Genomic DNA, 13,798 nt, shown 5'->3' on the forward strand with positions numbered 1-13,798 from the left:
TATTCCATAGCCGACAAACCTACCCATTTTTGCTTTTGAATCCCACTTTAGCCTTCTTTGTTTGGGGATGTGAGTGTATACTTCAGTTCCAAAAGATCTTAATGTATTGATGTCAAAACTTCGTTTATAAATTAGTTCATATGGTGTTTTACCTTTCTGGCTACTACAACCTGTCCTATTTATTGTGTACACAGCATTACTCACAGCCTCAGCCCACAACTCCTTGCTGACATCCGCATTTATGATCATAGTTCTAGCTGATTCTACAATTGTTCGCATCTCTCTTTCTATTCTACCGTTTTGTTCTGGAGTATACGCCACAGTACATTCATGCAAAATTCCTTTCCTTTTAAACACCCCTTCCAACTCCCTGTTTTTAAATTCCCCACCACCATCCGATCTAAACTTTTTCACCTTGCATTCAAACTCATTTTCAAATTGCTCAAGAAACTCACATATTCTCTCTTTCGTCTCATACTTACTTTTAAGAAAATACACAAACCTGTAGTTACTGTAGTCATCCTTTAATAATAAAAAATATGAAGACCCACCTAAAGATCTTGTCTCCATCGGGCCACATAAGTCTGCATGCACCAAGTCTCCTGGTCGCTCAGCACGGCTCTCACTGCTAAAGAAAGGCAACCTATGTTGCTTTCCCTGTATACAAGACCGACATTGATCAATCTGCCCTTCATATTTGACACTATTTTTATTTAATATTTCCTTGACATGTTTAAAATTTTGATGGGCTAGTCTTTCGTGCCATGTGGACAAACTTAATAAAGCATTACAGTCATTTTGATCAGAGTTACTTTCAATCTTAAATTCCATTAAATACAAACTTCCTACACGTTTAGCTTGAGCCATAACTGATCCATTTTTGAGAAATTTACAATAGTTTTCACTTGATGATAACATGTAGCCATGGTCAACAGCACTAACCAAAGAAAATAAATTCACATTTAAATCAGGCACATATAACACATTATGCATGACAGAAGGTATGTATTCTGAGCCATTGTAAGCCAACAAATGTATGTCCCCCATGCCTTCAACATTTAACCTTTTCCCATCCCCAACTATTACCTTTTTATCAATTTTACAAAAATTCTGAAGAAACCTTTTATTATATGTCATATGTTCGCTAGCCCCTGAATCCATTATGAAATCCAAATTATTTTTAATATGTAATATAGGCTCTTGAACTATGAATGCATTTTTAAACTTATTTTGAGATAAATTACAGTTTTTAGCCAAATGTCCAGACTTGTTGCACTGATAACACTTTACTTGTTGGTTACACTCAGCAGCCATATGGCCGGTTTTGTTACAACGATAGCACTTTTTCTGATGACAGTCACGCTTCATGTGTCCAACTTTGCCGCACACAAAACACTTTCTATCACTGTTGCCATTTCCCTTGAATTTGGTTCTGGTCGCAAATGCAGATGATGTAGACTCCCCTTGGTTATTTCTTTCTTCTTCAATCAATAATCTTGAGGTTAGTTCCTTTAGGTTTTGTTGACACGCAGGCACCGACTCCCAAGCACTTACAAAGTGTTTATATTTCTCTGGCAAAGACATCAAAATCTTGGTAATTATCATATTATCTGATGGTGGTTCGTTCAACGTTCTTAGCTGGTTAGCTATTTCTTCCAGTTTTGAAATGAAGTTCATCATTGGTTCTTCAAAGGTTAAGTTAAAGAAACGTTGTTGTACGAGATGCACACTGACCTGCGATGAGGGCTCATACAAAGCAGATAACCTTTGCCACATTTCCCTGCTAGTCACACAGGACGACAAGTACGTCATAACCTGTTCCTCAACTCTTGTTACAATGATCTCCTGTGCTTTGTAATCTTTTTCATACCATGCTTGTTTTTCTTTCGAATCCTCTTCCTTAAGTAGCTCGCTGCCAATGACCACATCATACAACTTCTTAGCCCTTAGTATCACGGACAGTTGAAACCTCCATGCTCCCCAATTTCTGCCATTCAGCATCATACGCTGCTCCGCTCGACCCTCCATGATCTTGATTTTTGGAAACCTTCCCAACAGCTTAATTTCCGCACCACCTCGTGTGTAAAACAGGTTACCCACACCAACCCACGCCGCGCCACTTCAGTTTTATAGTCACTTTCCCTTAAACTCCAACACGCGTACGCGTGTCTGGGCCCATAACCAATTGTGGAATATGGGAGTTCAAGGAAAGAAGTAATTCTTCAGCATTAAACTGTATTTAGCGTTTGCGTTTTCTACAATAATACACAACCACACCGGCCCGCCTCCATGACAGCAGAGGGGTTCACTTCCGTATCCGCTAGTGAGGTGACACGACATTAGTGATGTGGCATTGTTCTCACCACAACATTAAGTACCTGGCTACGAAGTGCTGGAATAACCTTCCACCACCCATTAGGCAAGCTATAACCAAGTTTACTTTTAAAAGTAAACTTAAAAAGCACATACTGGCATTCCAAAAAATCTCTAATGGCCAGGTGTAGTCGACCCCTCTATTTTGACATTATTTATAATACTGACTTGCCAGTCCTATTCCTGACATCTAATTTACATAATTTAATATATTATTATGACATTAAACTTATTTTCACTTTTTATTTATTTAATTTTTCTTTATAATTTGAGTTTTAATGCCCTTGCGAATTGCTGCGGCGATTACCGCCGCTCTCCACTTTCGTCGGCCGCCGTCTGAAAATCAGCGTCCAGTCTGCTGCATTAGCTTGTGACACATGCTGAGACAGAGACCTTTTGCTGCCGCAACTATGCTCACATTATTTCATTTTTCATTGTTATTTATTTTGTTTTTTATTTTGAATGTGCATGTTAAATATTGAATTATGTAATCGTGTTAAACTATGTATGTGACTTTGTGTGCAGCAAATAAATGCTTACTTACTTACTTACTTACTTAGTACTTATTTTTAATCAATATGTCATAATACAAATGTATTTAACGTTCAGAAAAAAGACAACTAACTCTACATAACTGTAATAAGAGTTAAGTTTAAATATTATTATTAATCTGTTTGATTAAATATTGTTATTAATATTTTTCACTCTACAAAAAGCTACATTACTATCTACTTTGATAACTAAGTACCTACTTACTTATTTTTCAGAATTGAATCGACTAAAACGTCTCACATAAAGGGAGAAGCTAATCTAACGTGTTATTGAAAAAATATTGTTAGACTTAAAAATACTCGTTTATAGAGTGCAATATAGAAACTAATAAAGAAGAAAACGAATGTCGCCATCCGTTTGTCTGTCTCCCGGTTAAGCTTATGTAACTCCATTCGCTTTAAACTGTTGTATTCCACTCGTAACTATTACATTTTAACGGCGAGTTGAAACGTGCCAAGTTTCACTTGACTACGGTAATGGAGCTGAAAATGATCGCTTTTTAGCAAGTTATTCATAAGATCTGCTTTATGACATCATAATATCTACATTGTTATTTAAAAATGAGGATATTAGAACTAAAGTTTCTGACATAGCTTTTCGGATTAGCAAGTTTAGGCAAGTCACACCACTGTCACCGTTGAAGAAAGAATATTTTCTAGTAAATATTAGTGAGCTAGCCACGAACTGAAGAGAAGATGAAGAAAGAGCATGGATTTGCCTCCCTCAAGATGGAATAATAATGTATTTTTTTAAAATGCAAGACAAGGTAGGTATTTGACCGCAATCGCACCTGGTGTTAAGTGAGATGCAGTCTAGGATGTATGTATGCTTCTTTAAAAGATTAACATGGATAGCTTATGACGATGTTTTCTTTGAAAAATATAGACAGGTAAGTAATATTCATTTGTACAAAAATATATCCTTTAGGTACACATTCTGAGAAACTTTAACTCACGACTCATGTATCAGGAGGTAAATAAAGCTTGTTATGAAAAGGATAAGCATCAATTGTAAGGTATATTCGATTACTAAGGATCTTGAAGAGGTATTTCAGAAATCCTGACTAAAGCTACCTGTCTATACCAGATACCTTTGTGGAAAGGAAATGCTTACGATTGATCGAATCAAACGTTCAGACATGAGACGAATGTGTTTTTAACAGGAAAAATAATGTGGTATAAGAACTAAGCTTTACAAAAGCTTGGTTAAAATGTAGAGTCATCATCTTATTGCTTCAAAATGAGCATGCAAAATCATCTTAATATTAGTACCCCAAGATAAAATTACATTTGTAGAACCTTTTACTTTTCAGTATTTAATAAAATAACCCCCAAATTGATTTGTTTAAAAACAGTTTGTACCCTTTTCATAAAGCGTCAATATGGCCCAAAATAACACAACACAAGTGATACAACTTAGGAGTGCGACTGCCATACAACTCAAACAAACTTGTAGACGTCTTAAGTGCCATCAGACAAAACCGCAAACAAGAACCGCTCCATTTAAATTTCAGTGTATAAACACTCGAAATAAATGGAGGTCGACTTGTGTCGGAATTTGTTTCCCGTGGTGCGAACATCTCGCACCATTTATCTTGCAGTAACTGTGCTATCTCCACTGCTTGGAGAAGATAAGGATGTATGACGCGAATCACGCAGTCCAGAATGAAGGGCACGATAGTGAAAGAATGTTTCAAGTAGGTAAGTAATAAACTAGATTAGAGGCAATAATTACTTAGATACTTCATAGTGTAAAATATACACTCGAGCAAAAAGTAAGAAAAACTCTGTAGGACGTAAAAAAAATGATATTTACTCGTAAGTGAAGCATTTTTACGACTTTTGTAATGCGACTACAATGAGAGGGCATAGTTGCATCTATAGTAGATTTTAAAGTAAAGGACATTGTCAGAAACGGCCTCAGATTCCTGGGCACAGCAGTAAAGTATCAAAATTGATCTCTTACTTTTTGAATACATAAATATTAATTAGATTGTAATGGACACTTGAGGATTAGAAAATGAAATAATAAAAGTCTTTTATATGTATTCCATAATACTATGACGACATCCGGACATTTTAGGGCGTGGCCTGCTCCATATCCTATGAAGTTCCATAATTTGTGTCGATAAAATCTATGTAAAATCGGCACAAGGCAATGCCGTACTTCATTGTTAGGAATCCACGTAATAGTGATGTTGATTGCGGTCATCATAGACAATAAGATACCGATCTTGTAAATAAAATAAATCGTCCAAATTGCTACAGTATGACTAGATTTTAATTAAAAGTTAAAAATATATTGCACGATACTACAAGAAGCTATCTAATGTGTCCAACTGGTCTAAAAGGTCATGAATAAAATAAAAAGAATTGTGATCATAATACTGATATTGACAATGACATAAATATGGGATCATCTTTAATATATCTGTAACAGTTTCAAAATCCGATGAAAAATCCAATGCCGCTTAAAGTGAGAGAAATGTCTAAAGTTCTAATAGCATTGAAAGTTTTATTCACTCAAAATGCTTATAACAATAATTGGTAATACATTTCAAATATTAAGTACCTTTATAATGTATCGATAGAACCAAAATGATGTCCTCTCAGCTTGGAAAGGGAAAACCCAGGATTGGGGGAGCGCTCCAGGCAATTTTCAGAACATTTCATAGGTGGTAGTAAATAATATGTATTTTATTATTAAAATTGAATATTTTGATATTGATAAAATTGAACATACCTTTCGATTCAAATACCGAATATTTTTCAATCGATAAAAATTATCGAGAATTGTTAATAATATTCAATTAAAAGTTGTTCAATCCCTAGTCATGCATAGACTAAGACGGTAACCATGGAGATAGTTAGTTTGGTAAGTCACGTGTTAAATGTCAAGAGTGGAAAGTAAACATAGGATTCATGTTATTTATTTACGTGCAAAATGTAAGTAAGTAAATCATAAAAGTGGAACGCCGAGCTATTTCCAAAACCCGTCCAATATTATAATACAATTTGGCTGCGACAACTACAATACAGAACATCTCCCAAATCAATGGGCATACAATATTATAATACAATACTAGTAAGTAAGAGGTTATGATAACAATATTGCTATCAATAAGTTTATAGAATTGGTCCGCCAGGAATAATTGTTCTTACATAAAGATTTGTGTCATTTAGAACCTAGAAAGTATTTTTTCGGCACTGTTGATCTAACGGCGAACAATGTATGGAGAAAGAACATTGTCCTTTAAATTAACCCATAACTTCATCCACTGGCCAAGACAACAGCCTGATTATAAAGTGTCTTTTCGTTTTTTTTTCCTTATTTTTAATCACTAAAGCACTTATTTTTACTAATGTGTAGATAATTGCAATGTCAATTAATAACAAAATGTTCTAAGAGAAAAACTAGACAGCTGCCTTTTAAACCTTTGACAATTAATAACAATGGAGCACTAACTCTAACAACGTCAAAACTTTCCTCCCAACCCAAAGTCCTTCTGCGCAATGGTTTGAAAAGTTGTAAATTTTGTAAGTCATTAGTTTTTGCGATGCCGCGCCGATCAATCAGCCGCGAACACCTGTTACAGAAACAGATTTGGCCAAATTGAATTTTCAATTTGTGCTGCGACTCGGTACGCGTGATTAAAACGCCGTAATTATGGAAAAACACCGCTGGATGCGTGTAATTTTGTTCATTTCGATATTCTGCGATCAAATTTAAAGCTAGAATGAATATTGTGTTATTTTATCTGGAAAATGAGCCTCATTTAGTTTAGATACTTTCGATGTTTAAGTATCACTTTGATGTAAAATTCAACTCTGAAAAGTTTTTCAAATAAGTATTTTCACAATCTCAACTACATCTAATTGGTTTAGTTCCAAATATAATATACCTATTCTTTTATATTATAAGAGCTTGGCAGATGGACAGCAATTTACTCGAGTTCGTTAACTGTATAATCTCAAACAAAATTACACTTATTACCTCACTTGTTTTAGACTTAACGTTCGTGAAAAGTCAATATGACGTCAATGACGCCCACATCACCTTTAGGTTTGTACAGTATACAGCACATCAAGCTATATACTCATTTGTTGCAAAATAGCCCTTTATGCAACTACATAAGACACCAATGTGTTTAGCTTAATGTACCTACCTTACGACGTCTGTACTCCGTAATGGCAGAGGTGGGCGTCCTAATGTACTTACTTACATCCTCGAGGACGATGCTCCTTGCGATATCTGTCTCTGAAACTTGTACCAGTACGTACCTAGTCGGAAACTTATCAGAAGACTGATTTATCTGTAACGTTCTGATTTTTAGCAGTATAGGTACCTATAAAGTAAATAAATTCAGTCTGGATTCTGGGAATTTTCGATCCATCAAATGTCCCGATCTTCACTCTTCGGTAAGATTTCGATTAGACTGAGTCAATATTTTTAAAAACATATATCAATATTCCAGCCTTCACTTGTCTGTAAGATTTTGACTCGATCAAGTCAACTCTGTTAAAAAAATATCTTTGAAAATTGTAGTCGCTACTCTTACAACAGTTTAGCATTAAGTAATTACTTATCAACAAACAAATGAATTTGACTTGAATAAACTACGATCCTAATGAAAATGTTATTTGTCTGCCCAATATATTTCATTGGAGTGATGAGGCAGTATTTAGTCTTTGCCGTGTGTATTCCCTAATCACCATGATTAAGCAGCTTCGCTGTTTGATGGACAGTTTAAAAGCATTCCTCGGAATTTATGATAGGAGAGCACAACACTAAACATGCAACGAGCCGTAATATTTTCCTATTCACAGTTATGTACTACGTTATTTGGTGTAATTTCCTTTGAAAATGATTCTAGTAAAAGAAAGAGTAGCACAAAATTAGAGAGTGTTTTCATCGTGCAATTCAGGTCAAAGGATCTGATGATAAAGACGTCAGAAAAGCCTGCAATCAAACCTATCTCATTCATACCGAACTCTAACATCACCGTAATTGAAAACCATTTAGGACATTCCTGCTCCCATTCCTACCAATACGATCCATAGATTGATTTAAGAGTCTATAAGAACCCTACAAAATGTTTATGGTAAGCAAGTTCCACGCTACGACGAACCGAAGATCTAGTGAAGCTCGCGGGAAGAACCTAGATGCGGGCAGCGCAGGACCGGTAGTTATGGTAATCCTTGGGCCTCCTTTGTCCAACAGTGGACGTCATTTGGCTGAAACGAACGAAGCGAGTTAAGCCAGAGCTATTTGCTAAGCTATAGTCCATTCAGCGTAAGATGGTGATTATGACAGTTCTATTTAGTGAGGCGCTCCTTATAAACCTAATCGATATTTTTTAGAATCGAGAATATTTTCTATAGAAATCTAATCGCCTTTTATTTGTTTGATTTTTAATCTTGATCAAAATTATATCTATGAATTTGAACTATCTGGAAATGGAATAAACGTGAATATTCTTAGTGGTACATAATAAATCACAAAGAATTAAATATATGCATTTTATTCAATGAAACATCAAAATAACAATAACAAACAATACGTGGAGAAATCGCATAAAACAAAACCGTCATCAAAGGCAAACGCACACGTACTGACTTAGCTTTGACCTGCCTGAGATAATACTCGTGATTCGATGGTAAGATGACCACCATGCCGATTACTGATTTATTGCGATTGTTTATGTCCCATCCCTATGAGCAAAAGTTCCGACTAACGCAGAAGCAATTCATTTAATATTTTTTCACAATTTTTTCTAAATAATAAACTAATAAATAATTAGAAATTCTTGTTTAGGTTAATTGAGAAAGATTAGTGATTGATATTTTGGAAGGATGAAAACACACAAGTAAAAGTAATTGATTTTTACAACTCAATATTTTTATTCGTAGAAAGTTAGAATCATAAAACGAAACGTTTTATCTGTCTAAATCACAATCATAAGTTGAATGAACTATAGTAAATCGCGTAAACAAAGCACTGTCGATGGCGTGGGAACGGACGTGTGGCAGCTGTCAGCCTAGCGGATTGAAGGTGCTAAAGCGCTTCCAGTGCAAGATGCAAATGTTGTCTTAACACGCTAACTGCCCACAGACCGTATGTATTCCTGTATAACATGCCATAGTTAAGTGAAAGCAATGCTAGGCAGATTTGTGGAAATCCTTGGGAGAGGCATTTTCTCAGAAATTCTGATTGACATGTCTGAGGTACCTTTTACAATCAGTCACAAAATAATGGTCAGTATAATAGTAGGCGCACACCGTTGATTTTTCGTCGGCCGATAGTTTAGTCGGGCAGTTGATCAGTATGGGCAATGGGCATGTACGGGAGTGCGCACACTACGCCGATTCGATTTGGCCGATTCTTCATACAATTTAAAATCGGGCACAACTATCGGCCAACTAAAAATCAACGGTGTGCGCCTACTCTAAAAATGATAAACTACGAAAATGTAAACGTAACAAAAATTATACTAGATGACCAGCCAAACCTAAAGTAATATCAAAAGAACCTCCTCCTTTTTTACGTCGGTTAAAAACGGGAAATCTAAGAATTTTTAAAAGATTTAACAACTGTTAAAGATTCAACATTTTCTGCTAAGTAGTATCAGATTACATCTAGTTGGTCTGGTATCTTTAAAAATGCGAAGCGCGCTCGTGTATCATTCCGGTCACTCGTAGCGTTGTTTTCAAGAAAAAGAACATTGTTCCAACAAGTGGACGGGCAAGTTAATGAGAGAGTACTTAACTGCTTATATACAGAGCTTTTGTTTGACAAAATAAAGCTGGGTTGCACTATCTTATCACAAACTTCAAAAGTCAGTCAAACTCCATACTAAAACACCGGTCATGGTTATGGTTAAAGTTAGGTGGTGCAACTTAGCCTAAATGTTACTTACAGAAGGCTAAAAGATAAATACTATGGTTAACTTTGTTATATTATAAATATGTGCTCATCTTTACTTTTCCTTAATATCTAGTCCAGAAAAGTTCCACATAAGTTATTAATGAATATAAGATTGACTTTCAGCAATTAATATTTAATTAAATAACAGAAGTAATCGTAAAAGACCAACGAGGAAAAGTGTGAGTAAGTTATAATAAAGAAAACTTATTTCATACTTAACGTACTTTAAGAAACAAAACATACGCCTCTCCCAACTCCGTTTTCCGGTGAATTCTAGATTCCACTTTGTACGCAGTCGAAATATATTGAAGTAATGTGATTATATCAATATGTATTTATACACCCGGCTGCTACGAGAAAGTGATACGCAAAGAAAGTTCCCTTTTGCCTTCTATTCCGATATTCCATCAGGATCTATCGTACGCGGAATACCCTGTACTGGATAAATAAAATGAAAGCCTACGTGGCCTGAATTTCGAGGCTATATCTCTAAAAACGATAATAATCACAATAATGGTCAAATTATGAGATAAATTCGAGCTATCTGATCTCAGTAGGGCTCAGGGAAATTGTAAGGAAGCAATAGAGCGAAAATTAATATCAAATTTTCCGTGCGAGCTTTGGATGCTTCCAACAGCTTTCTTGGAAATTAATAACCTAAAGTCGAGAGTGCAGCTTTTGAAATCTTACGTAATGTTACGGGGCTGCATTTTGCATATATAAATAATGATACTTTGCTCCACTGTTAGCAGGTAGTTACTAGAGTTTTGCAGAGCTTTCGCTGGCCTTACTTTTGATGAAACTGAGCTTAGCACTACTTCAAAATTAGGTTGGTACGAGTATTTAAGCCAGAACGTATTACATCAGAGAACAATGCTTAGCTTTAAGATTAATTTATTATTCAGGTCAAAGAGTTCACATGAGAGCATGGTTATCATACCTAATTTTGTGTAGTTAAGGTGGAAAATCAAGTGTAACGGTTTTTCTGAAAAATAATACCTACTCTGTAACTCTCAAAGTCGTCAAATGCTCTGCAGCGAATACATAAGTACGTCATATGTCGGCCGTTTGGTGTAGTGGTTCAGAACGGACTACTATGCCGAGAGGTCCCGGGTTCGATTCCCGGCCGGGCAGAAATTGAAATGATGAATTTTAATTTCTGTGACGGGTCTGGGTGTTACTATGTATAATATGTATGTATTAAAAAAAAGTATATAAGTAGTATATCCGTTAAGCTAGCACCCATAACACAAGCATATTAATTGCTTAATTTGGGGCTAGATGGCGCTGTGTGAGATTGTCCAAAGATAAAGATATTTAAGTACATTATATCAAGCTTTTATGCATATATTTTTTTTAATAAACCGAATCAATAAAATCCCATCAAACATCGAATCTGTGCAATTCGCAACATCAATCGCTAGGCATTTATTTATTGCTTATACAAATAAAGAGTGTCAACACCTTCTCGATTTATTGGTTCGTCAAACATTTGCCGGATTCATTCCTTGGGAGGGCAAACAGGTAGAGAGCATTAGGACTTTTTGATGAACGATCGAATATTCTGACGAACTGTGAGCTGTGATGTGAGCAAATCGTTTGAACGGTGTTGTGCTTCCTTACAGTACGGCTAGCACGAAAAACTTTCGAGATCTAATCGTTTGCGTATTCGACTCGCCATCAAAAGATTTAGTACGAAAACTACAACAGCGCGTGAACGTATCGTAAAGTGAACTTAGTATGAGAAATGGTTGCACGAAACTTATCTTGAGAATCAAAATTGTCACGTTATCGTTTAATTCGAAAATTGAGTATCGAATTTTGTCGTATACGCAAACGATTCGAAGACAAAAGTTGTTCATGCTAGAGATACAGGTATAGGTGGGTAATTCTAAAAAATAATTAAATTTCAAAATTTACACAGATATAAGTAGGTTTCAATAATAAACAATGCACAAATCTTTACTCAAAGTTGACTTCCACAATTTAACATGAACCTTCTATGTGTAACTATGGGTTGGAAGCTTCCTGAAAAAAAAAAAACATACTCGTACATTTCAAATAAAATGTTTCACAACAACAAGAACTCCTACAAAAGACCACGTCGTAACCGGTAAGTGAAAATTTTAGATAACAATTTTCAGACTTGGTACGCCTGATAGTATCTTGAAAAACATGAGTGTCATTTTTTTCAACTAGACCCTTATCACTTCGTCTTATTACTTTTTCAAAAGTTTGAATCTTTTTTTATTTATGTGTCTTCAAAATTATGTACGTAAATATTTACCTAGCATTTAAATCGTGATGATTTCTTTCAATTATAATATCATTTACGTCCTTGGTACCGTTAATGGTCGATAGAGGCTTGTTATTTGTTATTTATAGCATAATACAGTACAGAGACAAATAAAAAATATTTCTGAATTATTTTTTTTATAAAATACTAATTAAAATATTACATTAAATCTTATTAGCGTCTCAAAAAGGTCAAACACCATTTTAAACTAGTATTGTTAACGCGCGTGCTACTTACCCTTATTATTGTAGACAGTAATTATTACAAAAAACGATGGCCGACTTTAATTACTGTCAAAGAGTGACATACCCCATTTAGTGCGGTACCACGTTCATTTGGAGTGTGCTATCGCGAAAGGCGTCGTTAATTGCGTCGCTACGACGCGCGGCAAGTCGCGGCGGGCGGGCGGTCGATGCGAGAGCGGGCGGCGCGTCAGTCCGACGGCGGCCGCCCGGCAGACGCACGTCCTTGCATCGCGTCCGCGCCCGCCCACGCGGTATGTACAAAAAATCTCCCCGCATTCTACAGGTGCGATTCACTCCGTTCGACATGATAAATGACGCGTTCTCGCAACACTCAGCATAGGAAATAGGCCGTAGTTTAGATATAAACACGTTTCCGGATTATTTCTTACGTAAGCCATTTGTTGCGCTTTTTATTTATGTTTTGCGGTTTTGGCGGCTTTTCGGTGTTTAAATTAGTTTTTTAATCACAAATTAATTATTATGACCATATTTTGATCAATTTTATCCATTTATGTTAAGACTCTTAACTATTATTTGCTAGTAAAGTAAAACTTGTAAGTTGACGATCGTAAAAAGTTTTGATTGGTTTCCCGGACTCATAATTACGGGGAAAACTTGACAGAAAGTTTATCGCATCGGTGTTAAGGGTCAAAATGACATGTACTTTCTGCGCATGACTTGTACAGAGGTAGGTACTTGCTACAGTCGACCTAAGAAAGATTAAGTTTACGTTGGTATTCTTACGCCCTACCGAAAGAAGGTCGATTTTTCAGTGCGCTTAACTTAATGTGGTGCAAGGTATGTATACCTGTAGTATGTATAGGAGTTATAGCAAAATTTCCTGTGACCTAGATTTTATTTGGAAGGTGGGAGCTCTTTGGAGGAAGTCATCTATCAAACACCACAAATTTAGACTATCTCATGCGAAGTCTGTACTTCCACAAAGTATTTCAACGTTGTCATTTTGTTAACTTATCAAGAAATAATCAAATGATGACCTAAAATGTCTTGGCATCGTAAAATTTTAATGACTGGTTGTCAAATGTCAGCATTCGCAAAAACATCCTGTAAATTATGATAAAAATATAATAAGAGCCATAAAATAAAACCAGTGTCTTGGCACAACACATTTTACGGCCTTTTCTGGAAGCAAATAACCTTGAAATGTCTCTATACTCCCATATTAAGATTGTATTTTTAGGGTTTGCTTGTCTTATGACAGATATTCTATTTTGCGACCTCAACTTGATTGAAATAAAAATACACACTTTTGTTTATTGTTTAAACATTCTCGTACTTATATAGGATGTGTAAGATACATTAGGAAATGTTTGAAGTGAACTCTAAGCTCCTAAACTCGATATTATTCTTTGATTTTCTAAAATGAAAAACGATCGTTTTTATTAAT

At 35.5% G+C, this 13,798-nt stretch overlaps 1 protein-coding gene across 1 annotated transcript in view; it reads left to right on the forward strand.

The window, feature by feature from the left end:
* The first annotated feature begins 12,594 nt into the window (after positions 1 to 12,594).
* LOC135072458 (uncharacterized) overlaps positions 12,595 to 13,798 on the forward strand; it is a 55,849-nt gene continuing 54,645 nt past the window's right edge. Inside the window, exon 1 of the mRNA XM_063966366.1 lies at positions 12,595 to 12,641. The gene's annotated coding sequence lies outside the window, so the exon portion shown is untranslated. The remainder of the gene's footprint in view (positions 12,642 to 13,798) is intronic.

This window comes from Ostrinia nubilalis, chromosome 6, assembly GCF_963855985.1.
Source record: "Ostrinia nubilalis chromosome 6, ilOstNubi1.1, whole genome shotgun sequence".
In the NCBI taxonomy this organism is placed as follows: domain Eukaryota; kingdom Metazoa; phylum Arthropoda; class Insecta; order Lepidoptera; family Crambidae; genus Ostrinia; species Ostrinia nubilalis.